At 44.7% G+C, this 27,827-nt stretch overlaps 1 long non-coding RNA gene across 1 annotated transcript; it reads right to left on the bottom strand.

Moving 5' to 3' along the window:
* Positions 1–8,836: 8,836 nt before the first annotated feature.
* LOC134936692 (uncharacterized) lies at positions 8,837–25,497 on the bottom strand. The gene is made up of 3 exons (XR_010180537.1): positions 25,407–25,497; positions 22,721–22,828; positions 8,837–9,167 (listed from the first exon to the last, which is right to left on the bottom strand). It is a non-coding gene; the product is annotated as an uncharacterized LOC134936692 (long non-coding RNA).
* Positions 25,498–27,827: the final 2,330 nt, after the last annotated feature.

Below are 27,827 nucleotides of genomic sequence, written 5' to 3'. Positions count from 1 at the left end.
TAGAGTCCAGTGTTTTCTAGAGGAGTGCTCTCTAAACAGCTACCTTTCCTCTGTACAAATAAGAGGGCAGTCCATGTTGCTCTGGCAGATGGAATCACACTCGATCATGAGGATTTAAATTTTAATGTTGTGTAGCCAGGCGGCGCTGAGATTAGTAGTCTTTTTTTTAATTATTGCTATAAACGGCCTCATGCAAATTGATTCATAAGAAACCACCCATATGGCTGTAGTAACAAAGCTGCCTAAGGAGTATAACTTATAGACGTCTGTAGTCCCAAAATTGCGGGTATTGATACCCTCCCACCATGAATATACTGTCTTTGTAGTTTAACATTTGTAAAATGATTTATTATAACTATATGTATTGGATATGGTCTTAAAGAGATTGGCGGAGACAATTTAGCACCTTCGGTTTTACTTTCTGTATATATTGTTGTGTAGGTTGTCTAATTTTGGAAGCCACTAGACAACATGCAAACAATGCGATATCGCTCACTATTTCCCTGGAACTTCCGGACAAACGATATCATGTGTACACACTGAGCAAGTTTACAAACGACCAAACGATATATGCGAGTTGTTTGATACTACCAAATTGTGGTGGTTCAGCCTAATTTAGCATTGTTGTTGGTAGTGTACACCCTGGACACTTTGCTTCTAGCGGTTAGTGATGTTTTCTAAACTGAGCTGCATGTACAGAGGTCCTCGCTAGTGACCTGTGGCAGTGCGCATGACTAGTGACGGTGCGTACACACTGGACAATAAAACAAATTTTCATAACAATGTGTCGTTGTAGGCAGATTCGTTTCATATGTCGTCCAGGGTGCACCCAGCTTTACATGTAAGGCATTAAAGGGTCTTTGATTGACATCTGTGCACAATTCCCCCCTCCTTTTTAAAAAAAATTATGTAATGGTGTATACACACGGCGAGATTCATCCTTGCGATTTTAACTATATAGTCAAAATCGGAAAGGAAAGTTAGTGCAAATCGCACTCTTAGGCAGCTTGCTATACTGATGCGCACTCCGATGGGGTCGGTATCGCAAGGAAAGATAGATTGTGCAGGCAAGTCAATCTTGACTATATTGTGTACAATCTAGTACAAAGTATAATCAAAAGCGGTGCTTCTGGGCTCTGGGGGAGTTCAAGGGAAATAGCATAGTCATAATCTGAGAGTCAGTATCTCACCGGGGGGTGGTATTCGGTATGCCGGCTGTTGGGATTCCAGCGCTAAGTATACTGGCGCCGGAATCCCGACACCCGGCATACTGACAACTATTCTCCCTTTTGGGGGTCCATGACCCCCCTGGAGGGAGAATAAATAGTGTAGCGCGCCCGCAAGGGGCTCATTTGCACTCACCCCGCTGCCGGGGTGTGTATACTTGATCTTAATTCTCCCTTACTTAACTTTTAGATTTGATAATATATAGTACCCTGTGCTGATCACAGCTGAGCAAAGAAGTTTTGATTTCCGTTAAACTTTTAGGCAATCTTTTAATTTTCTACAAATGTTCATGAGATTGCTGGCGGTGTCTTGCATTATAGCATTAAATGAGAAGACTACCCATAGTAGGAATAATGCGGGGCCAGTGTCTGTGTAACTAGGGTAATGCACCCCCTGTCTTGTAATGAACAGTGATTTGTGTCTTTTTTATTTTTATTTCTCTGACGTCCTAGTGGATGCTGGGGACTCCGTCAGGACCATGGGGATATAGCGGCTCCGCAGGAGACAGGGCACAATAATAAAAGCTTTAGGATCAGGTGGTGTACACTGGCTCCTCCCCCTATGACCCTCCTCCAAGCCTCAGTTAGATTTTTGTGCCCGACGAGAAGGGTGCAATCTAGGTGGCTCTCCTGAGCTGCTTAGAATAAAAGTTTAAGTTAGGTTTTTTATTTTCAGTGAGTCCTGCTGGCAACAGGCTCACTGCTACGAGGGACTTAGGGGAGAGAAGAAAACTCACCTGCGTGCAGGATGGATTTGCTTCTTAGGCTACTGGACACCATTAGCTCCAGAGGGAGTCGGAACACAGGTCTCACCCTGGGGTTCGTCCCGGAGCCGTGCCGCCGACCCCCCTTACAGATGCCGAAGTTGAAGAGGTCCAGAGGTACAGAAACAGGCGGCAGAAGACTTTCAGTCTTCATAAGGTAGCGCACAGCACTGCAGCTGTGCGCCATTGTTGTCAGCACACTTCACCAACAGTCACCAACTGTCACTGAGGGTGCAGGGCGCTGGGGGGGGCGCCCTGGGCAGCAATGTATAATACCTTTTTATGGCTAAAATACATCACGTATAGCCCTTGAGGCTATATGGATGTATTTAACCCCTGCCAGATCTCACAAACTCCGGGAGAAGAGCCCGCCGAAAAGGGGGCGGGGTCTATTCTCCTCGGCACACGGCGCCATTTTCCTGCTCAGCTCTGCTGTGAGGAAGGCTCCCAGGCTCTCCCCTGCACTGCACTACAGAAACAGGGTTAAAACAGAGAGGGGGGGCACTTATTTGGCGATATGATTACATATATAAAAATGCTATAAGGGAAAACACTTGTATAAGGGGTTGTCCCTGTATAATTATAGCGTTTTTGGTGTGTGCTGGCAAACTCTCCCTCTGTCTCCCCAAAGGGCTAGTGGGGTCCTGTCCTCTGTCAGAGCATTCCCTGTGTGTGTGCTGTGTGTCGGTACGTGTGTGTCGACATGTAGGAGGACGATGTTGGTGAGGAGGCGGAGCAAATTGCCTGTATTGGTGATGTCACTCTCTAGGGAGTCGACACTGGAATGGATGGCTTATTTAGGAATTACGTGATAATGTCAACACGCTGCAAGGTCGGTTGACGACATGAGACGGCCGGCAAACAAATTAGTACCTGTCCAGGCGTCTCAGACACCGTCAGGGGCTTGTAAAAACGCCCATTTACCTCAGTCGGTCGACACAGACACGGACACTGACTCCAGTGTCGACGGTGAAGAAACAAACGTATTTTCCTTTAGGGCCACACGTTTCATGTTAAGGGCAATGAAGGAGGTGTTACATATTTCTGATACTACAAGTACCACAAATAAGGGTATTATGTAGGGTGTGAATAAACTACTTGTAGTTTTTCCTGAATCAGATAAATTAAATGAAGTGTGTGATGATACGTGGGTTTCCTCCGATAGAAAATTATTGGCGTTATACCCTTTCCCGCCAGAAGTTAGGGCGAGTTGGGAAACACACCTTAGGGTGAATAAGGCGCTCACACGCTTATAAAAACAAGTGGCGTTACCGTCTCCAGATACGGCAGCCCTCAAGGAGCCAGCTGATAGGAAGCTGAAAAATATCCTAAAAGTATATACACATATACTGGTGTTATACTACGACCAGCAATCGCCTCAGCCTGGATGTGCAGCGCTGAGGGGGCTTGGTCGGATTTCCTGACTGAAAATATTGATACCCTTGACAGGGACAAGATTTTATTGACTATAGAGCATTTTAAGGATGCATTTCTATATATGCGAGATGCGCAGAGGGATATTTGCATTCTGGCATCAAGAGTAAATGTGATGTCCATATCTGCCAGACGACAGTGGTCAGGTGATGCAGATTCCAGACGGCACATGGAAGTAGTGCCGTATAAAGGGGCGGTCCATCGGACCTGGTGGCCATGGCAACAGCTGAAAAATCCACCTTTTGTTACCCCAAGTCACATCTCAGCAGAAAAGGACACAGTCTTTTCAGTCTCAGTCCTTTCGTCCCCATAAGGGCAGGCGGGCAAAAGGGCCAGTCATATCTGCCCAGGGGTAGAGGAAAGGGAAGAAGACTGCAGCAGGCAGCCCATTCCCAGGAACAGAAGCCCTCCACAGCTTCTGCCAAGTCCGCAGCATGACGCTGGGGCCGTACAAGCGGACTCAGGTGCGGTAGGGGGTCATCTCAAGAGTTTCAGCACGCAGTGGGCTCACTCACAAGTGGACTCCTGGATCCTACACGTAGTATCCCAGGTGTACATTGGAAATTCGAGACGTCTCCCCCTCACAAGTTCCTGAAGTCTGCTTTACCAACGTCTCCCTCCGACAGGGAGGCAGTATTGGGAACAATTCACAGGCTGTATTCCCAGCAGGTGATAATCAAAGTACCCCTTCTACAACAAGGGAAGGGGTATTATTCCACACTATATTGTGGTAATGAAGCCAGACGGCTAGGTGAGATCTGAAATATTTGAACACTTACATACAAGCGTTCAAATCAAGATGGAGTCACTCAGAGCAGTGATAGCGAACCAGGAAGAAGGGGACGATATGGTGTCACTGGATATCAGGGACGCTTACCTACATGTCCAAATTTGCCCTTCTCACCAAGGGTACCTCAGGTTCGTGGTACAGAACTGTCACTATCAGTTCAGACGCTGCCGTTTGGATTGTCCACGGCACCCCGGGTCTTTACCAAGGTAATGGCCGAAATGATGATTCTTCTTAAAAGAAATATGGACGCTTTCCTGATAAGGGCAAGGTCCAGAGAACAGTTGGAGGTCGGAGTAGCACTATCTTAAGTAGTTCTACGACAGCACGAGTGGATTCTAAATATTCCAAAATCGCAGTTTTTTCCGACGACACGTCTACTGTTCCTAGGGATGATTCTGGACACAGTCCAGAAAAGGATGTTTTCTCCCGGAGAAGAAAGCCAGGGAGTTATCCGAGCTAGTCAGGAACCTCCTAAAACCAGGAAAAGTATCAGTGCATCATTGCACAAGGATCCTGTGAAAAATGGTGGTTTCTTACAAAGCGATCCCATTCGGTAGATTTCACGCAAGAACCTTTACGTGGGATCTGCTGGAAAAATGGTCCGGATCGCATCTTCAGATGCATCAGCGGATAACCCTGTCTCCAAGGACAAGGGTGTTTCTTCTGCGGTGGCTGCAGAGTGCTCATCTATGAAAGGGCCGCAGATTCGGCATTCAGGACTGGGTCCTGGTGACCACGGATGCCAGCCTGAGTGGCTGGGGAGCAGTCACACAAGGAAAAAATTTCCAGAGAGTGTGATAGAGTCTGGAGACTTCTCTCCACATAAATATACTGGAGCTAAGGGCAATTTACAATGCTCTAAGCTTAGCAAGACCTCTGCTTCAAGGTCAGCCGGTATTGATCCAGTGGGACAACATCACGGCAGTCGCCCACGTAAACAGACAGGGCGGCACAAGAAGCAGGAGGGAAATGGCAGAAACTGCAAGGATTCTTCGCTGGGCGAAAAATCATGTGATAACACTCTCAGCAGTGTTCATTCCGGGAGTGGAAAACTGGGAAGCAGACTTCCTCAGCAGGCATGACCTCCACCCGGGAGAGTGGGGACTTCATCGGGAAGTCTTCCACATGATTGTAAACCGTTGTGAAAAACCAAAGGTGGACATGATGGCGTCCCGCCTGAACAAAAAAATAGATATTGCGCCAGGTCAAGGGACCCTCAGGCAATAGCGGTGGACGCTCTGGTAACACTGTGGATGTACCAGTCAGAGTATGTGTTCCCTCCTATGCCTCTCATACAAAAAGTACTGAGAATCATAAGAGGGAGATGAGTAAGAATGATACTCGTGGTTCCGGATTGGCCAAGAAGGACTTGGTACCCGAAACTTCAAGAGATGTTCACGGAAGACCCGTGGCCTCTACCTTTAAGAAAGGACCTGCTCCAGCAGGGGCCTTGTCTGTTCCAAGACTTACCGCGGCCGCGTTTGACGGCATGGCGGTTGAACGCCGGATCCTGAAAGGGCATTCCAGATGAAGTCATCCCTACCCTGGTCGAAGACAGGAAGGATGTAACCGCAAAACATTTTCACCGCATTTGGCGAAGATATGTTGCGTGGTGTGGGACCAAGAAGGCCCCTACAGAGGAATTCCAACTGGGTCGTTTCCTACATTTCCTGAAAACAGGACTGTCTATGGGCCTAAAATTAGGGTCCATTAAGGTTCAAATTTCGGCCCTGTCGAATTTCTTCCAGAAAGAACTGGCTTTAGTGCCTGACGTTCAGATGTTTGTAAAAGGGGTACTGCATATACAGCCTCCTTTTGTGCCCCAGTGGCACCTTGGGATCTCAATGTTGTTTTGAGTTTCCTAAAGTCACATTGGTTTGAACCACTCACCACTGTGGACTTAAAATATCTCACATGGAAGGTGACGATGCTATTAGCCCTGGCTTCAGCCAGGCGTGTGTCAGAATTGGCGGCTTTATCATATATAAAGCCCTTACTTAATTTTTCATTCTGACAGGGCAGAATTGAGGACTCGTCCTCAATTTCTCCTTAAGGTGTTTTCTGTTTTTCACATGAACCAACCTATTGTGGTACCTGCGGGTACTAGGGACTTGGAGGACTCCAAGTTACTTGACGTTGTCAGGGCCCTGAAAAATATGTTTCCAGGAAGGCTGGAGTCAGAAAATCTGACTCGCTGTTTAGCCTGTATGCACCCAACAAGATGGGTGCTCCTGCTTCTAAGCAGACGATTGCTCGCTGGATTTGTAATACAATTCAGTTTACACATTCTGTGGCAGGCCTGCCACAGCCAAAATCGGTAAAAGCCCATTCCAAAAGGAAGGGGGCTCATCTTGGGCGACTGCCCGAGGGGTCTCGGCTTTACAACTTTGCCGAGCAGTTACTTGGTCAGGGGAAAACACGTTTGCTAAATTCTACAAATTTGATACCCTGGCTGAGGAGGACATGGAGTTCTCTCATTCGGTGCTGCAGGGTCATCCGCACTCTCCCGCCCGTTTGGGAGCTTTGGTATAATCCCCATGGTCCTGACGGAGTCCCCAGCATCCACTAGGACGTCAGAGAAGATAAGATTTTACTTACCGATAAATCTATTTCTCGTAGTCCGTAGTGGATGCTGGGCGCCCATCCCAAGTGCGGATTGTCTGCAATACTTGTACATAGTTATTGTTACAAAAATCGGGTTATTCTTGTTGTGAGCCATCTTTTCAGAGGCTCCTTCGTTGTTATCATACTGTTAACTGGGTTCAGATCACAGGTTGTACGGTGTGATTGGTGTGGCTGGTATGAGTCTTACCCGGGATTCAATATCCTTCCTTATTATGCACGCTCGTCCGGGCACAGTATCCTAACTGAGGCTTGGAGGAGGGTCATAGGGGGAGGAGCCAGTGCACACCACCTGATCCTAAAGCTTTTATTATTGTGCCCTGTCTCCTGCGGAGCCGCTATATCCCCATGGTCCTGACGGAGTCCCCAGCATCCACTACGGACTACGAGAAATAGATTTATCGGTAAGTAAAATCTTATTTTTTTATGGGCCGTCCCATATTTCACCCTCTAGATTCCCCCCCCCCGCGCGAGATAAAGTGTGCACACATACAGTACGTATGTTCATACATACTCTATAGTAGAGGCCTTATTCTGTCAAATAGGCAAGTATTGTCAGGGTGCCTTATTTCATGTAGTTGGGCTCCCAGTTCTTCTTTGGTCCATTTTTGTCTAGAGAACAGTAACAATCACCAGAAATGCATGTTGGGATAAGAATAACATTTAGAAAGACGTACTGTATGTGAAAGTTCATATAAGATCCAATTTATATCTTTTGTTAGGTAAACTATATTTCTAGATTGGTGTTCCTTTTATTGCTCTCCAGGGACCCATTTTTCAAGAATTGCATATGCAATGTGATATTAGCACCCGTTTGCAATATGTGTATTGAACGGCTGGATGGGATGGTGACGGGATCCTGGCGCTTTTGATGCCAGCAGTCAAAATACCGATAGTGGCATTCCGACACTCAGGATCCTGACCTAGAAGGTAACAACGCCACACCTAATCCCCAACCTCCCTAACCGTCCTTACCCGCAGCCTAACCCTCCCCCACAGAATAAACCTACCCTCCCCTCAGTTTACCTCTGTGCGGTGATAGACAACTAAAGGGGCGATTCTCTGTGATGCACGGGACAGCTGCACAAATTAAAACAACATACTCCAAAATACCAAGATTTTAGTGGGTCTTAAGTTATAGGGTAAGGCATTGCTACTAAGCAATTAAGTTTTCATATAACAGTTTCTTAACAGACCAGTTTAAAAGGAAAACATTTTTTTGTGATGCACGGGACTTTATGTTCACTTTCTGGAGAATCACCCTAAATGGTCATTTTAAATTAGGGGATATGTACACCCAAGGGCTGCTCAGTTCTCTGGACTACATTTTCCACTAATACTAGCTTTCGTTATGCTTCTGCAGATCCCCTCCCCATATGCTCTCCATGGCAGTCCCACAGGACGATTCATTTAACGTGCTCTATGCTATACAAGTGACTAGCGCTGTTCTGTGTAGCTGGAATGGCGTTTTCATTAAGATTAAATAGTGCCTTAAGACGTTTTATGCTGTTTTGCATTTTTACTATTTTTATAATTATTTTAATATGTGAAAATTACTTTGTTTAGGCAAAATGTCTGCACGTTTTGTCTTCATCACTGTGTAACAGATAGCAGTACATTACATTGCTGTGTTGTGAGGTACGATATGTATATAACTGTACATATGTAATATGCCTTGTGTTTCTAGATTTTATTTCCTTTCACGGCCCTCATATTATTAATTGTGCCAGTTTCCTTCTCAGAGCTGAGGCATCCATCTTGTTTATTGAACCAATCTTCAGCCTACAGTATGTCCATTAGGCTACACTACTATCATAAAATCGCAATTGGTACAGTTAAGTCATTCATGTAGCTGGTGCCTGAGATTTCTGATCAATATATGTATTCTATACAAATGTCTAAATGATATATGTATAAAAAGTGAATTAAGGAACATGCTGCTAATTTTGGGAACACTGAAGCACTATAATAAAAACCCAATTCTGAAATTTTACGCATGTCTTGGGAGTTTATTTTCCTTTCACTAAATTGATTTATTCTTTGCTTTCACCATTTGTTGGGAGTGTAATGATGCTTTTGTTAACATTACCATGTGTGTTTGTCTTGCTGTAGTTACATGTTAGTGCTGGCCACAAGATGGCGCTGTAAGAATGTAAGGTGATTTTTTTTGTGCATGGTTATGTAGCCTGTCCGTTTGCATGCAGATGACTTGTGTACTGTTAGCATTATTCCCACGCCATATGTTTTTCTACTTAGGTTTTTGTTACCTTTTTTAATACATTGTTTTCATTCATTAAGGTTCTCTTTTATACTTTGTAATTGTCAGAGTGCCTGTAAGGAATAGAGAAAAACATATTTTATCTCATATTTACACAGCATAAAGCTCAATTTAGCATTTTTCAAATAAAATCTAAAAACCACCTTTTTGTACAACTTGACAGTACTGTAGTGCTTTTCTGAAATATCACAATGTGACTGTAAGAGAAAATACACATAGAATGTACTTTTTCACACAACCGTTTCAACGCTGTGACAATGCTTAACAGATTTAGGGGGAGATGTACTAAGCAGTGATAAAAGTGGAGAAGGGAGCCAGTGGAGAAGTTGCCCATGGCAACCAATCAGCACTTGCGTAACATTTATAATTTGCATACTATAAAAGTATACAGAGTAGCTGACTGGTTGCCATGGGCAACATCTCCACTGGCTCACTTCTCCACTTTTATGACTGCTTAGTACATGTCCCTTTTAGGCCCAGATTTATGAAGCCTCGGAGAGTGATACATTGCACGGTGATAAAGTACCAACCAATCCACTCCTAACTGCCATATTACAGACTGTGTTTGAAAAATGACAGGCGCTGATTGGTTGGTACTTTATCACCGTGCAATTTATCACTCTCCAAGGCTTCATAAATATGGGCATTACTTTATAATTTGTGTTCTTGATAGAATGGGCTTTTTTTCTTTTGTTAACATTTTATGAATTAATGGGTAATAAAATAGACCTTGGCCTCTATATGTTCAGCCAACCCCTGCACTTTCATGCCTTACATTCATTGGAAGCACAATTTTTGCCTATCCCATTCACCATCAATAATTTTTATTCGGTCCTGGACCACCAACCCATGGCACCACTGCATGTTTACAGGTTCCACAGCAATTCAGTTTGGGAACCACTGCCATATGGTGATCTTTCTGTGGTGCTCCTTGTAGTCGTTGATAATGCGTATAGGTCCAACACTTCAAAAAAAAAACAAAAAAAAAACTAATAACACACTTTCACGGTCTAATTTGCACTAGAGTCCTAAAAGCATTCTTCTTCTTGGTTGCTGTGGCTTATACCCCTTTTACACCGCCAGCATATAACACTGGTTATTGCACATGAACGTGCATAACCCGTGTTGCTGCTCGGTGTAAAAGGGCCCAGTTGGAATAATCCGGGTCGAGGGACCCGGTATTCCAACTCTGGTAGTTTGCAGGGTTGAACACATGTTCAACCCGGCAAACTGTGCTGTGTAAACGATAGCCAGGTCGCTTGGAGATCATGTGATCTCCCAGCGCCGCCCCCGCAGCGTCACAGGCAACGTCACCAACCCGGCAACATGCCTGGCTGCTGAATGCGGTGGGAAAGGGGGCTGATTCGGGTCGCAGCCTGGGAGCACCCGTGTGAGGTTCCCAGCTGCGACCCGCTAATTTTGGTCGAGAAAAGGTATAAGTGTAAATTTGCATCTCCATGTAATTACACCCAGTGTTTGTACAATTAAATCTTTGTTGCCAATTATAGTTCTGGTATAAACCTGCAAAGCCCAATCTATTCTTGATCATTGTTCATAGTACCTGCATTCCATATTCATAGTGAGCAATTGCTCCTAAGATTGCATTTAAATGCAGTGCTGTATTTCTGTACAGTGAGGTTCTCTGCATGTGACCTGTGTGTGTGGTACAGCACATTTCACACCTCTGTGTCAGGCTGGATGAGCAGTGAGCAGGCTGCCTACTCCCTGCCAGCTGCACAGCACTTGGCCAAACCACTGTGCTGAGTGTTTGTGCTGGGAGGCTGAGCCACAGAATTTAGTAGGCCAGGGCGTGTAAAATTTGACATACTGTATGTTATGTAGTATGTGTCGCTTGTTCAGTCATTTTATGGCCAGAGCCTATATGCACATCCACTGTCAGACTGGGGCATAAAGGGCTTACAGGGGAAACCTTTTCTCCCTGGCCACATAATAGCGGTTTAGGGGAAGTTTGGGCGTCCTGCGTTATACCACTCCCTGCTTAGCGTAGTGGGTGGCGTTATACATGGCTAGTCAGTGGCGCACCCAGGGGGGGGGGGGGGGGGGGGTTCCGAGCACCCAGAAATCCCCCTTGACCTAAAAAAAAAAAATGTTTTTATTTTTATTTTTTATGCTGCATGAGAATTATTACTGGCTGTCTAGCGTCCTCTGCAACCTGCTGTCTTCCTGGTGGCACTTGTAAGTGCTTAATAAAAGTTTACTTTATTTTAATTATAGTACATATATATCCATGTGCATACATATATACACATGTATATACATACATATAAACACACATATATGATATATATATATATACATGTGTATATATACGTGTACTGTATGTGTGTGTATGTATGTATGTATATATATATATATATATATACATGTTTAATATGCTATGTATGTATGTATATATATATATATATATATATATATATATATATATATATATAATATACACACACACTAGTTTTACAGACCCAGCATATGCTGGGTCACCTCAGTCCCCACCCCCGTGATTGGCTCCACCCAGTTCTGGAAACCCCACCATGCAAATCCTGCGTTTGCCACTGCTAGTGATGGTTTTCATCATTTCTATGTACAATGTATACAATTGATTTAAAAAAACAAAAAAACAACCCTTCTGTACCAGAACATCTACCGCTCTGGCTTGCTGGGACATGTAGTTCCATTGCAGCTGGTTTATGTTGACTGGATATGGAATTACTGTGAATACAGGGTAGTAATTCAATATGAATGAGGATGCTGGGGTCATGGGTGGTTGGCACTAGGAGGGCCCATGCACAAAAGTAGTTCTTGGCTCTTCTGGGTTTGTGACAATGGACATGCACTATGCCTTCTCCAAAACTGAACTGTGCCTATGCACTTACTTTAGATTGTGGAGTCTGTGATTTAACACTTAATAAAAACCACATGACAGAAGGTTCCTGTCAAGTAATTAAAGAACATGAGAAATCTAAGGCATCAGTGCAGGATGGACTTTATATGACAGTCCCTCTGTCTTGGTGCTGTCTGTTATCCTCTGTGCTATCCATACCACTAGCCAGGGTGATCTGCCCTGTTGCTGTGATGCTGGGCCATTTGCAACTAGGATCTGGAATAATGCCTGGATCTCTAGAATTGTTCCTCCCATATTTTCTCAAAGAAGTGGTGTCTCCAGGTTGTAAATGCAGGTAATATAGATGCTCTAAATCACCTAATAATCCATCATCATCATCATCATCATCATCATCATCATCTCAGACTTCTAACTTTAAACCTTTCCTGGTGTTTAATTAGCTATGGATCAGATGCCACAGCCAATTGTATAATGCTAATTATGCAGTCCTAATTAAACAAAGAAATCTGATCTCAACTCCAGGAATGGACACCAAGGGGGAGATTTGTCAAAGCTTGGAGAGACAAAGTACCAACCAATCAGCACCTGTAATATTGTAAACACAGCCTCTAAAATGACAGAAACTGATTGGAGGGTACTTTATCTCCAAGGTTTGATAAATCTCCTTCCAAATTTTTGGCCATGCCAGTGCTGTTAGGAATGAACATCTGCCGTCTCTTGTTAATGTCCGTCCCTAGCACAACGCTGACCAAAATATTTAGCAATCAATCTTTTATTTGGCCTCTATAAAAAAAATGCAGAGATGGAAGATGCACAGCCCTTGAGTCTCAAATCCACACTTATCTACTGCCATTATCCACAAAAATTTCTAGATACTGTTCTGCTTGGGAAAAAAAAACCTAATCCTATTCTGACTGACATGTATCCTGGTATCCTGGTCATCTCTCCAGGTAAGCTTGCAGTGACGGGGATGCCGTGGCTTGCTTGCTTTGGTGCACTTTATCCTTTTTAAGCTAGGAACACCCTATACCACAGGTTCCCAAACTTGAATCATGGCGCCCTAGAGTATAGTATGTATGGACAATTGTTTAGTATTTCTCCGATAAACCTTCGAAATCATGGGTACAGATGCGCTCCTTCAATTAATACAAGCCTGGCCAGTATTAGTATTAGTTTTTTCGAATAGCAAAGCTGGCAGTGCATGCTGGGAATGTGTACTTTCACAGCAGCTGGAGAGCCACAGATTGGCTAGGCCTGGATTAATGGATCGGTCGGCCAAGACAGAAAATCTCATTCCCATGTTTTGCCATGATTAAATCATCCGCCTTGTGGGTGGGCTTATGCAAATTAAGTGTTGTAACAAAAAACATACATTTAAAAAAAAATAAAAAAAAATATATATATATATATATATATATAAATAAATCGCTTAGTGTACAGTTCAGATATTGTTGCCTTCGATTTGCCGATAAATTAATTGTCGTGACAACCAAAAAATTGGGCAGTGTGTACCTAGCTTTTAGTCTTGGGTTGGATGGCTATAGAGCAGTTTCTTGTTTTTCCCTAATGGTTTATATTACAGGATGACTCTTTTCTGCCCCTTCTCAAATATAATCCATTTGTTTGTCTTAATTATCCCATAACCTCTCAAATCTATATTGTTCAGGTTCAGCTATAGATATTACTAAATAGATTTAAATTGTATCAGAACATTTCATTACGGTAATCCATTAATGCTTCAGATTAAGATGGATTTGATATGTCCTCATTCTCCTCATTCTCTACCCCTGCTCCCATGAACAAAAAAAAAGATTAGACTTGGAACCATGAAGTTACACAGTGGAGGCGACGGGCTCTGCATGCAGCAATTTTATTATTAACCAGCACACAACCTTTCTGCCTCCCAATGTGTGTGGATGCCTGTACGTAAAATCTTTTCCATTTCCTTTCATGTCTTATTAATAATTGAGTTTTGAAGCGTCCCATCCACAATGTTTCTAGGAGTTCTCGGTCTGAGAACTGATCTTCCCTGGCTGTGCTTTGGCAGGTTCTCCGAATCCATCTGGGTGAGTGACACTGCTGATTGGTGCATTGTTCTCGCTCTCTACTTGGCAGGATAATGAACAGGATTCTTTCATCGCCCACTGAGCTGTGTTTACATTGCACATTAGATTGCAGTCATGAATCTCCTACCAGGGCAATGCTGCTTTGCACCGGCACTTAGCTTTTCCCTAGCCCTCTTCCTATGAGAAGTTGCATCATTTACTTGGCCAAGTGTCCTCTTAGTCTGACAGTTGTTGTCTATGCCAGAGGTTCTCAAACGCGGTCCTCAAGGCATTGGTCCAGATTTTAGGTATATCCATGGCTCAGCACAGATGGTTAAATCAAAATGACTGAGGTGCTAATTGTTACCTGTGGCCAAGCATGGATCAACTTAAAACCTGGACCGTTTGGGTGCTTTGAGGTCCGCATTTGAGAACCTTTTATTCTATGCATATTAGGGTGCATCAAACGCCCCGACATTCGGAATGCTTGCTGTCCCTATTCTTAAAATGTACCTTTCTCTGACGTCCTAAGTGGATGCTGGGACTCCGTAAGGACCATGGGGAATAGCGGCTCCGCAGGAGACTGTGCACAACTAAAAGAAAGCTTTAGACTACTGGTGTGCACTGGCTCCTCCCACTATGACCCTCCTCCAGACTTCAGTTAGAATCTTGTGCCCGGCTGAGCTGGATGCACACTAGGGGCTCTCCTGAGCTCCTAGAAAGAAAGTATATTTTTTATTTTAGGTTTTTTATTTTACAGTGAGATCTGCTGGCAACAGACTCACTGCAGCGAGGGACTAAGGGGAGAAGAAGCGAACCTACCTAACTGGTGATAGCTTGGGCTTCTTAGGCTACTGGACACCATTAGATCCAGAGAGATCGACCACAGGACCCAACCTCGCTGTTCGGTCCTGGAGCCGCGCCGCCGGCCCCCTTACAGAGCCAGAAGCAAGAAGTGTTCCTGAAAATCGGCGGCAGAAGACTTCTGTCTTCAACAAGGTAGCGCACAGCACTGCAGCTGTGCGCCATTGCTCCTCATGCACACCTCACACTCCGGTCACTGATGGGTGCAGGGCGCTGGGGGGGGGGGCGCCCTGAGGGCAATATAAGACACGTTGGCTGGCAAATCTACACCGTATATAGTCAGGCTATATAGGTGTAAAAATACCCCTGCCAGAATTCCAGAAAAAGCGGGAGAAGTCCGCCGGAAAAGGGGCGGGGCCATCTCCCTCAGCACACTGGCGCCATTTTTCCCTCACAGCTCCGCTGGAAGGACGCTCCCTGGCTCTCCCCTGCAGTGTACAAGCTACATAAGGGTAAAAAAGAGAGGGGGGGGCACTAAATTTAGGCGCAGTATATATAATATAAGCAGCTATAAGGGAAAAACACTAATTTATAGTGGGATCCCTGTGTTATATAGCGCTCTGGTGTGTGCTGGCATACTCTCTCTCTGTCTCCCCAAAGGGCTTTGTGTGGGGTCCTGTCCTCTGTCAGAGCATTCCCTGTGTGTATGCGGTGTGTCGGTACGGCTGTGTCGACATGTTTGATGAGGAGGCTTATGTGGAGGCGGAACAGATGCCGATAAATGTGATGTCACCCCCTGCGGAGTCGACACCTGAGTGGATGGTGCTGTGGAAGGAATTACGCGACAGTGTCGACTCCTTGCATAAAAGGTTTGACGACATACCAAATGTGGGACAGCCGGCTTCTCAGCCTGTGCCTGCCCAGGCGTCTCAAAAGCCATCAGGGGCTCTAAAACGCCCGCTACCTCAGATGGCAGACACAGATGTCGACACGGATACTGACTCCAGTGTCGACGACGATGAGACTAATGTAACTTCCAATAGGGCCACACGTTACATGATTGAGGCAATGAAAAATGTGTTACACATTTCTGATGTTACCCCGGTGTCAAAGTCGAAAAATATAGCGACCTATGATGCCTTGTACTAACCCCATGCGCTTGCCCGCTGCACGTGCACATTCTCTCCCGTGCGTGCGCATATTCGAAGTTGCGTGACGGCGCCTCCACGGTCATGCGCTCGAGCGCGTGGTATGTGCATTTACGGTAGAGTTTGTGTGCGTCTGGCGGGCGACTCGATTGTCACATAATTAATCCAAATAGTGTATTTTGTAGGTTATGGTCTCCTTAATAATATCTGTAAGTATGTTTAGTGTAACTGGTTCATGAACAAAGGAATTCCTCTTTGCATGATACGAAGGGTCAGACAGGGTCTGAACAGTGGTGTTTAGTACCTAACCGAAGAGTATTTTATTAGTAACATTCCGGCGTTGGTTTGAAAGAGATTAATCGCTCATGCTTATAGTTATGTTTAAAAGAAGTTTATGGACTTTAAAAGTATTTGCTGTTTTATTACACATGTGGTGTGAGTCCTGAGATTCCCTCCCACCTGAGCAGTCTGGAATAGTCACAGCCCACCTGTTCAAACAAAACTATGACCTTTTGTTATAATGTGAAGACAGATTCCTGTGTCCAATGAACAGTGAGATTGCAGGCCCCTTTGTAGTGTACTGTATGCAGTGTATATAAGGCAGCCAGTTTGGGCCAGCTCAGTCTACTCTCCACAAAAGGTTTTCATCACTGACTAACTATGGAGCTGGTGACCAGGACTGCGCAGCGATAATTCCCCAATGTGTCTCTCTGTAACCAACTTGTTCTGTTTGTATTTGCCATACTCTCTCTCTCTCTGTTATTGTTAAACTGTTGTATATTGTATATGTGTAGTTTATCATGTGTAGATATTGATGTTAGTCTGTAGTGTATAAGATGTTAACTGTATTTTCCCTTTTTACATAACTAAATCTCGTTAGTAAAGGTTTTGGAACCTTAGCAAGGTATTGTGTGTTTATTACATTACTGAGGGTATTCGGAGCGTCTCAATCGCTCAAGCGGCTTTTATATAATAGAGGTTAATTAGCCTTGCATTGTGTTCACATTACAAAACCAAGGTTTACAGTATAGGCTCAGTCTTTCATTGTGTTGCATAAAAGGTTTACTGTGTGTCATTCTGTGAGAGTCTGCGCCGCTCGTGTTCCTCTTGTGGGCACAGCGTCCGCTACGCTAGTAGCGTAGCATTACGGTACTCGGACCGCCTATAGCGTGCTCGATACCAAGCGTAAGCCATGAGCGAACGTGCCGCTCATGCGTCTCGACCACGGCCTAGCGTCTGTTACGCTAAGTGCGTACCATTACGGCACCTCGTGTGCCTATTGCGTATGTTGTCTTTAATAAGTATATAGCTTAAGTTCAAGATAAATAATAAGCTCTATCACCGGGTACCACAAAAAAGGGTATTATGTTTGGAGAGAAAAAACTACCAGTGGTTTTTCCTCCATCTGAGGAATTAAATGAAGTGTGTGAAGAAGCGTGGGCTTCCCCTGATAAGAAACTGGTAATTTCTAAGAGGTTACTAATGGCGTACCCTTTCCTGCCAGAGGATAGGTCACGTTGGGAAACATCCCCTAGGGTGGATAAAGCGCTCACACGCTTGTCAAAAAAGGTGGCACTACCGTCTCCGGATACGGCCGCCCTGAAGGAATCTGCTGATAGAAAGCAGGAGGCTATCCTGAAGTATATATATACACACACAGGTGTTATACTGAGACCTGCTATTGCTTCAGCATGGATGTGCAGTGCTGCAGCTGCGTGGTCAGATTCCCTGTCGGAAAATATTGATACCCTAGACAGGGACACTATATTGCTAACCGTAGAGCATATTAAAGACGCACTCTTCTACATGAGGGATGCACAGAGGGATATTTGCCGGCTGGCATCTAAAATAAGTGCAATGTCCATTTCTGCCAGGAGAGGGTTATGGACTCGGCAGTGGACAGGAGATGCAGATTCTAAAAGGCACATGGAAGTTTTGCCTTATAAGGGTGAGGAGTTGTTCGGGGATGGTCTCTCGGACCTCGTTTCCACAGCAACGGCTGGGAAATCTAAATTTTTACCCCATGTTCCCTCACAGCCAAAGAAAGCACCGTATTATCAGGTACAGTCCTTTCGGCCCAATAAGGGCAAGCGGGTTAGGGGCGCGTCCTTTCTGCCCAGAGGTAGAGGGAAAAAGCTGCAGCATACAGCCAGTTCCCAGGAGCAAAAGTCCTCCCCCGCTTCCTCTAAGTCCACAGCATGACGCTGGGGCTCCACAGGCGGAGCCAGGTACGGTGGGGGCCCGTCTCAAAAATTTCAGCAGTCAGTGGGCTCGCTCACGGGTGGATCCCTGGATCTTTCAAGTAGTATCTCAGGGGTACAAGCTGGAATTCGAGACGTCTCCCCCCCCGCCGTTTCCTCAAATCTGCCTTACCAACAACTCCCTCAGACAGGGAGGCAGTGTTACAGGCAATTCACAAGCTGTATTCACAACAGGTGATAGTAAAGGTGCCCCTACTTTAACAAGGACGGGGTTAACTATTCCACAATGTTTGTGGTACCGAAACCGGACGGTTCGGTGAGACCCATTTTAAATTTGAAATCCTTGAACACATATATAAAAAAATTCAAGTTCAAGATGGAATCGCTCAGGGCAGTTATTGCAAGCCTGGACGAGGGGGATTACATGGTATCACTGGACATCAAGGATGATGCTTACCTGCATGTACCCATTTACCATCCTCACCAGGAGTACCTCAGATTTGTGGTACAGGATTGTCATTACCAATTCCAGACGTTGCAGTTCGGTCTATCCACGGCTCCGAGGGTCTTTACCAAGGTAATGGCCGAAATGATGATACTCCTTTGAAAGAAGGGAGTTTTAATTATCCCGTACTTGGACGATCTCCTGATAAAGGCGAGGTCCAGGGAGCAGTTGTTGGTCGGGGTAGCACTATCTCGGAAGGTGCTACAACAGCACGGCTGGATTCTAAATATTCCAAAGTCACAGCTGATCCCTACGACACGTCTACTGTTCCTGGGGATGGTTCTGGACACAGAACAGAAAAAAGTGTTTCTCCCGGAGGAGAAGGCCAAGGAGCTGTCATCTCTAGTCAGAGGCCTCCTAAAACCAAAACAGGTGTCTGTGCATCACTGCACGCGGATCCTGGGAAAGATGGTAGCTTCCTACGAAGCAATTCCATTCGGCAGGTTCCATGCAAGAACCTTTCAGTGGGACCTGTTGGACAAGTGGTCCGGATCGCATCTTCAGATGCATCGGCTGATAACCCTGTCTCCAAGGACCAGGGTGTCTCTGCTGTGGTGGCTGCAGAGTGCTCATCTTCAAGAGGGCCGCAGATTCGGCATACAGGACTGGGTCCTGGTGACCACGGATGCCAGCCTTCGAGGCTGGGGGGCAGTCACACAGGGAAGAAACTTCCAAGGACTATGGTCAAGTCAGGAGACTTCCCTGCACATAAATATTCTGGAACGGAGGGCCATTTAAAATGCCCTAAGTCAGGCAAAACCCCTGCTTCAAAACCAGCCGGTACTGATCCAGTCAGACAACATCACGGAGGTCACCCATGTAAACCGACAGGGCGGCACGAGAAGCAGGACGGCGATGGCAGAAGCCACAAGGATTCTCCGATGCGCGGAAAATCACGTGTTAGCACTGTCAGCAGTGTTCATTCCGGGAGTGGACAACTGGGAAGCAGACTTCCTCAGCAGGCACGACCTCCACCCGGGAGAGTGGGGACTTCATCCAGAAGTCTTCCAACTGATTGTAAACCGTTGGGAAAGGCCACAGGTGGACATGATGGCGTCCCGCCTAAACAAAAAGCTAGAAAAGTATTGCGCCAGGTCAAGAGACCCGCAGGCGATAGCTGTGGACGCTCTAGTGACACCGTGGGTGTACCGGTCGGTTTATGTGTTCCCTCCTCTTCCTCTCATACCAAAGGTACTGAGGATAATAAGGAGAAGAGGAGTAAGAACTATACTCATTGTTCCGGATTGGCCAAGAAGAGCTTGGTACCCGGAACTTCAAGAAATGATCTCAGAGGACCCATGGCCTCTGCCGCTCAGACAGGACCTGCTGCAGCAGGGGCCCTGTCTGTTCCAAGACTTACCGCGGCTGCGTTTGACGGCATGGCGGGTGAACACCGGATCCTGAAGGAAAAGGGCATTCCGGAGGAAGTCATTCCTACGCTGATTAAAGCTAGGAAAGAAGTAACTGCAAACCACATATGGCGAAAATATGTTGCGTGGTGTGAGGCCAGGAAGGCCCCAACGGAAGAATTTCAGCTGGGCCGTTTCCTGCACTTTCTACAGTCAGGGGTGACTATGGGCCTAAAATTGGGTTCCATTAAGGTCCAGATTTCGGCTCTATCGATTTTCTTCCAGAGAGAACTGGCTTCACTACCTGAAGTTCAAACTTTTGTTAAGGGAGTGCTGCATATTCAGCCCCCTTTTGTGCCTCCAGTGGCACCTTGGGATCTCAACGTGGTGTTGGATTTCCTAAAGTCACATTGGTTTGAGCCACTTAAAACCGTGGAATTGAAATATCTCACGTGGAAAGTGGTCATGTTGTTGGCTTCGGCCAGGCGTGTATCAGATTTGACGGCTTTGTCATGTAAAAGCCCTTATCTGATTTTCCATATGGATAGGGCAGAATTGAGGACTCGTCCCCAATTTCTCCCTAAGGTGGTATCAGCCTTTCATCTGAACCAACCTATCGTGGTGCCTGCGGCTACTAAAGACTTGGAGGCTTCCAAGTCGTTGGATGTAGTCAGGGCCCTGAAAATTTATGTTTCCAGGACAGCTGGAGTCAGAAAGACTGACTCGCTATTTATCCTGTATGCGCCCAACAAGTTGGGTGTACCTGCTTCAAAGCAGACTATTGCTCGCTGGATCTGTAGTACGATTCAGCTTGCACATTCTGCGGCTGGACTGCCGCATCCTAAATCAGTGAAAGCCCATTCCACGAGGAAGGGGGGCTCTTCTTGGGCGGCTGCCCGAGGGGTCTCGGCTCTACAACTTTGCCGAGCAGCTACTTGGTCGGGGTCAAACACATTTGCTAAATTCTACAAGTTTGACACCCTGGCTGAGGAGGACCTAGAGTTTGCCCATTCGGTGCTGCAGAGTCATCCGCGCTCTCCCGCCCGTTTGAGAGCTTTGGTATAATCCCCATGGTCCTTACGGAGTCCCAGCATCCACTTAGGACGTCAGAGAAAATAAGAATTTACTCACCGGTAATTCTATTTCTCGTAGTCCGTAGTGGATGCTGGGCGCCCATCCCAAGTGCGGATTGTCTGCAATACTTGTATATAGTTATTGTTTAACTAAAGGGTTATTGTTGAGCCATCTGTTGAGAGGCTCAGTTGTTATCATACTGTTAACTGGGTATTGTATCACGAGTTATACGGTGTGATTGGTGTGGCTGGTATGAGTCTTACCCGGGATTCAAAATCCTTCCTTATTGTGTCAGCTCTTCCGGGCACAGTATCCTAACTGAAGTCTGGAGGAGGGTCATAGTGGGAGGAGCCAGTGCACACCAGTAGTCTAAAGCTTTCTTTTAGTTGTGCCCAGTCTCCTGCGGAGCCGCTATTCCCCATGGTCCTTACGGAGTCCCAGCATCCACTACGGACTACGAGAAATAGAATTACCGGTGAGTAAATTCTTATTTTTTAACATAGAAACAACTGTGCAAATTTTTTTTGATGTACGATTTGACTTAGGTGGTCCACCTCCACACGCAAAAATTGTCTGTATTGTATTGTATTGTACGGTACTGTATTATACAAAACAAGTAACTTTAGCAAAACGAAGCCAACTTTTGTATGTGTGCCATGAATGCGTGTCTTACATTGATTTAAGAACATAACAAAGAAAGGGAACAGCATGAAGCCTCATGGGCCTATCGTGGCTGTTCCCATCCAAATCACAAATCATTAATCAAATCATTATTTCTTTTTCAGATGATATAAATAGAAATTTATAGAAATAAATAGAAATAAAATAAAATAATTCGAAAAATAGAAATTAATAGAAATCTTTAATCTTCAGGGGCATGGTGGGCCACATAAATATCTCAGATTCTTCAAAATTGGTATGCAATATAGCCTTAACAATGCAAAATTGTATGCAATATAGCCTTAACAATTCAAAAAAATGTAGCATGGGGACAAAATATTTTTCTTACTTTTAAAAATTCATGGGGCGTTTGATGCACCCTAATGCATATCCAACCCACATATGGCTAGATGCAATGCTTCTCAAGCCTTTCCTCTATTTAATAAATATGCACTCGGTGGCCACTTAATTAGGCCACATGATCAGCAGCACCAATTAATATTATGGTGTCAAGAAAACATTCCCCACACCATAATACCATGAACACTAAACGTTGACAAAAGGCAGGATGTATCCATGCAGTAATTGCGACCAGGTGAAGTTTTTCCATGTTGGGTAGGCCTGTGCGCGTTGTACCCTCAGTTTCCTGATGTCAGATGACCGTTGTTGTGACTGAGTACTTCTCAATGAACATTCCATTTAGGTATGAGCATAACCACTGCCATATTATGGTTGATGGATTGCATCTTGTGTGCAAATGAGAAGCATGGCACACACAATAAAATAATCAGAACATTTGCTTGGTAAATATTTTGCTGTTTCTGAAACGACGATAACTGGGTCTCCTCTTACGGCAGATTATGTACTTGTAGACGTGCGTATTTGCAAGTGCTGTGTATTGAAATTTAAAACCTCCTCACGCTGCAATGCTCATTGCTACAAACATAAAACTTCTGTTACCGTAAGCCTTGATCTCCGCCAGTTTCCCCACCTACATCTTGGCACATTCCAGGTAAAGTACAGAAGTAACGGTTATTCCTCAGCTGCTCGGAAATCAGCCCTCAGAGACTGCAAGTAAACACTTATTGTTTATGGGGAGTTATTAAACACACTGAGGGGCAGATGTATTAAGCCTGAAGAAGTGATAAAGCAGTGATAAATGCAAGGTGATACGGCATCAGCCAATCAGATCCAATATGTAAATGAACAGTTAGGAGCTGATTGGCTGGTGCGTTATCACCTTCCACTTATCACTGCTTTATCACTTCTCCAGGCTTTCTACAGCTGCCCCCCAAGAACATAAGAACATACATATCCCCTCCCATAATTATAACCTCTAGAAATGTTCTTTAGTGCATATAAGTACTGTGTGTGACCTGTGCGACTGGATGGAGTACAAGTTTGACAATGATTGCAACTGTTGTGCACCTGATATATTCAGCTTTTCTAGGTGGTAGAGCTTGATCATTGAAGGCAAACACTTTTTCCATGTACGCTCATCCATATCATAGAGGATGCCCTGCAATGCTCATGTAAAGCTCACCCTTTTGGAAAGCAGAAGTGTACCTATACTACCTTCTATATCAGAGATTTGATCATACCACACTGTCATTGCTCATTGGATGTTTAGCAGATGAACAAAAGCAGTAGTGGTTTTGCTCAATTTTATTTCTGATAATTTCTTCTTCAAGTTTATTTGGTTATTTGTGCTTAAAAAATACAGAATTGTTCATAGATATTATTATTATTTTTTTTATCCATATATATTCTCTTACTTCCTGATATGTTAGGAAGCTGAAATTTAACATGGGTATTCTTCAGGTGGGAAATAGGAAAACTACGTAATTAGAATTTTAATAAACCTCCCCATAGGGGATGAAAAGTGGGTTGACATACTGTAATGATGTCATTACCGATACGTGGTTTGCGTTGCATGAATTATAACGCCCAAACGGACAATCAGATCAAAATTTGGATTGCACCTACGGTGTGTAGAATGCAATAAACTACAGAAATGTCCCTTTCACTTTTTACCGTATCTGCTACGGGTGCTCCTTGGGTAATGCCAAGAACCATGGATTAATATTTACATTAAGACATCTCAAATGTACAGCTCTATAGATTTACCAAATTTGTAACACTCATTTATATTTACAACCGTGAAAATCAGAAACTCCAGTGCACAGAACGGGTAGAACAGCTAGTTGTGGCATAAACCATGAATGTATGTTCAGCATCCTTTTTCCAAAAGTGTGCATAAACATAACAGGTTACAATATCCCCATTATTGCTCTGGAACATCATACTATGGAGCTCTGGAGAAATTAAATGTATGTCTATCCCTTTGGGACACAATGTCTTTTTTGTGATTGAACTTCTGATATGATTGAACTGCTGATGTTATGTTGCAAAACTGTTCCTGTTGATTAGGACTCTGGATAAATACAGCCTGTGGTTTCTTTCCTTAACAACTGAGACATTCTATCCCTCTTGAAATTGTTACCACCACACCGCGTTGAGAATTTATTTGATGATATGTTACAAAACTGTTTCTTTTTATTTGTGTTTGGAGAAACACAGTATAATTAGGACATGATCTAGACCTTGCTATACAAGCTTTAGATCTACACTAAAAATATCAACCACTAATGGTCGACAGGATCAAAGGGTCGACACAGCAATGGCCGACACATGTTTTATTTTTATTTTCAACCTTTTCATACTTTACCGTCCATGTGGGCTACGATTGGGAATAGTAACCTGTGCCGAGTGCAGTGATAGCTGAGCAAGGCACCTTGCCCGAAGCATGGCAAGCAAAGTGGTACACTAATGTGGCTTATTAGTGTTTCTACCTTAATTGTGTTGATCATTTCCATGTCGACGTTTTGACACTCACAACCTTTTCTACAGTCTACTGTACATAGAGATAGGATGCAGTTAAAATGCCGGCTGTCGGGATCCCAGCGTTCAGGATACAGATGCTGGAATCCCGACAGCCGCCATTTTACCGGCGGCAGGAATCCCGACACCCATCTGGAATTCACACTCGGTTGGTGGGTCCACTCCACCAACTGAGTGGGAATAGAACTTGTGGTGGGCAAACTTGTGGCTCTAGGAAGGATATAGTTAGTGCCCATAAGGGGAACTCTGCCACAGGTGAAGGGGGAAATGCAGGGAGAAAAAGTTAAGAAAAAATAAGGATCAGTAACAGAATCACCAGGGGAAGATCTTACGAACAGAAGAGGATGAAGGGCTGCAAGTTGTGATCTAATGTAAGTAGTCCAGCAGAAGGTAATGAGGCTTACAGCTATTTATCAGGCTCATGCAGAATATAGGGTCATAAACAGAATTCACTTTAAATGTAAGCTTACTTTTACTGTACATTTTGATTTTAGCACCACAACTTGTTACAGAAGTACTAGGCATGCCAGTTTTCTTTTCCAAGGCTAATCTCTTTTTGGGAGGAGTACTTGCTGTAACTGCTTTTTATCTGTTTAATCAAATGAAGTTTAGACCCTATCCCCTGAGTTGCACCTATTTATCAGATGTAGATACCCCCAGCACCAAGAAACCTGTGTGCACTCTACACATGCTCCAGGTACTCACAACTCAGTGAGGATGTGTGTCCGCACATGATATGTCTTACCATAGCCGCTGATGAGTTCCAATCACTGTTCTCCCAGTCCACAACTCATGAAGTAACCGCCAGTCCCGGTACCACAAGCCACCTCCTCCCTCTGCACCTGTGGGACAACAACATACTGTCTGGCTGAGAAAATTATTTAATTTTTTTAGAATTTTTTTTGTACTTTACCATCCACATGAAGCATGGTGAGTGAATCAGGCCCAGTGTTAGCTGCTTTGTCCATATGGAGGCATCTGATACCTCTCCAACAGCATCCGTTCACTAATGCAGCCATTTCTGCAGGATGGTTCTGTGCATGCACATTGGCAGGAAATACAGTGAAGTGATAACAATAGTTATCACGTCGCTCTTAGGGGCATATTTATCAATTGTTGAGTTTTAGATCAGATAATTGTTATTTCTTATCGCTGCTATTTGTGGCAATAAGACATTAATTACCCCCTAAATGTATAAATAAACACAAGCAGGGACAGAAACCTGTCCTGTGATGTGTTAGTGGTGACGCAACATCATTAGCAGTCACTTTACTAATATATCTGGACCCCCGGTGCACTACAGCACATGCGCGGTCAGCTTATGTGGTATGGCATGTGCTGGGGGGGGGGGGGGGTCTGGAGGAACCCTCACCTGGTAACTTTTGGGAAGTTTAGCCAGGGGTGTATCTAGGGGTCTGAGCTCCCCTGGAAAAGTAAGGAATGCGCCCCCCATCCCCACATAATTTCGGAATAATTACACTCTGTAAAACACTACAGTACAGGCTTTCTGTCAGAGCTGTGCCACTGCCTGTCATAGTAAAATGATCTATACTGATAGTATTACTGGTCCTGCCTGCCCCCTTGCCTGGCACACCACTTACTTGCCCTTCAGTACAGCCCTAGGCAGGGCTTGGCTGTATTAGTCCCCTCTTCCTTCTGCTCCCAGAACAGGGATAATAACCCCCTCTGACTGGGGGTAAAGTGATGCTCACACCTTGAGTTTCAGAGTAATGCTCTTCCGGCTGGATCAGTGCCTCTGCCTCCTCTCCTGCCCCGAGGCTAATACTATTACCCCTTTATCTCACTCGGGGGGTATCTTGCCCACCAAGTCTGTGGCTAGGGGTTGTTTCTCTCTGTCCATGGTAGTGGTGGCCCCTTCCCCAACTGGGGGCCTCTCAGTGTGCTTCTGGTTGGCGGTGTAGCCAGTGTCTCCAGTGCTCTGGCGCAGCTAGCTGCCCCCATGCATTGCTCTAAGAGTACGGGGAAAGGGGGAGAGAAAGAGAGAGAGCAGTGAGAGGTAATGAAAGATTTAAAGAGAAGGGGGTACAGCGGGCGCACATGGCAAGTGCCTTCCTGGCCAAGTGGTAGATGTTGGCTTAGTTTAGCCCATAGGCCACAGTGGCTTCAGATGGCATTAGCTGCCAGGACCGAACTTCTGATTGCAGTTTCTTTAAAATGAATAGGCCGCCCCTTCTGTGATACCTGTACTTAAAACCTCCTGCTCTCCTGCCATCTACATGCTATTATTCTGAGCTGTGTGCAGGTTTTCACTAATCTCCTCATTTGCTCTGAGACAATATGAAATTTTGGGAATTTAAACTTTTTTTTAACCTTTTTCACGGGACACGTAATGAGCTGCTGAATGAAGCTGCTCTCGAGTCATGGAGGAATGGAATGACAGCAGTTTATGGAGTATTAATCAGCTTAGCATAAGAAATAACCAAACTGCACAAATTTACAGCATTTGGAACAAGTTCTCGCTTCTTGAAGTGAACCATTTAACATGTCAGTGGCATGAGGTCATGACAGTCCCTCAGAGGTATGTGGTAGAAGAAATTCTGTCATTAGTATCTAGGCTAAAAGTGCAATTATCATGTGAAGAAAAGTTGACATCACAATTAGTAGAAGCAGACGAGAGGGTAATGTGCTCCAAGGTATGAGAATTAGGGCTAACCATAAGTTTACACATTGCCTGAAATGTATCCTCCTCTTATCTACACTAGAAATGGGAGAACCTCCTTGGTTGCTCTAAGTTACAAAATCTTTTCTTCTTTGCACCAAGTTTCATAAATGCTCTCCACTGTTTTATTAAGACTAAGGGGGACATTTACTAAGCAGTCATAAGAGCGGAGAAGTGAGCCAGTGGAGAATTTGCCCCATCAACCAATCAGCAGCTCTGTATAATTTTATAGTATGCAATTGATAGATGTTACTTCAGTGCTGATTGGTTGCCATGGGCAACTTCTCCACTGGCTCACTTCTCCGCTCTTATCACTGCATAGTAAATGTTCCCCTAAGAGCTATGTCTATTGACATTTTATTTCTGTGTCTTATAAATGTTGGGTCACAAGTCATTTTGCACAAAGAATGTTATGTTTGTGCTTATTAACCTGAGGGGGACCTGTCAAACAGCTGTAACAAAATAAGTGAACCCTTTGGCTAGAAA

The sequence above is a fragment of the Pseudophryne corroboree genome, chromosome 6, assembly GCF_028390025.1.
Source record: "Pseudophryne corroboree isolate aPseCor3 chromosome 6, aPseCor3.hap2, whole genome shotgun sequence".
Taxonomy (NCBI): domain Eukaryota; kingdom Metazoa; phylum Chordata; class Amphibia; order Anura; family Myobatrachidae; genus Pseudophryne; species Pseudophryne corroboree.
The sequence above is the reverse complement of the archived record's forward strand: the minus strand, read 5'-3'. Positions and strand labels throughout refer to the sequence as shown.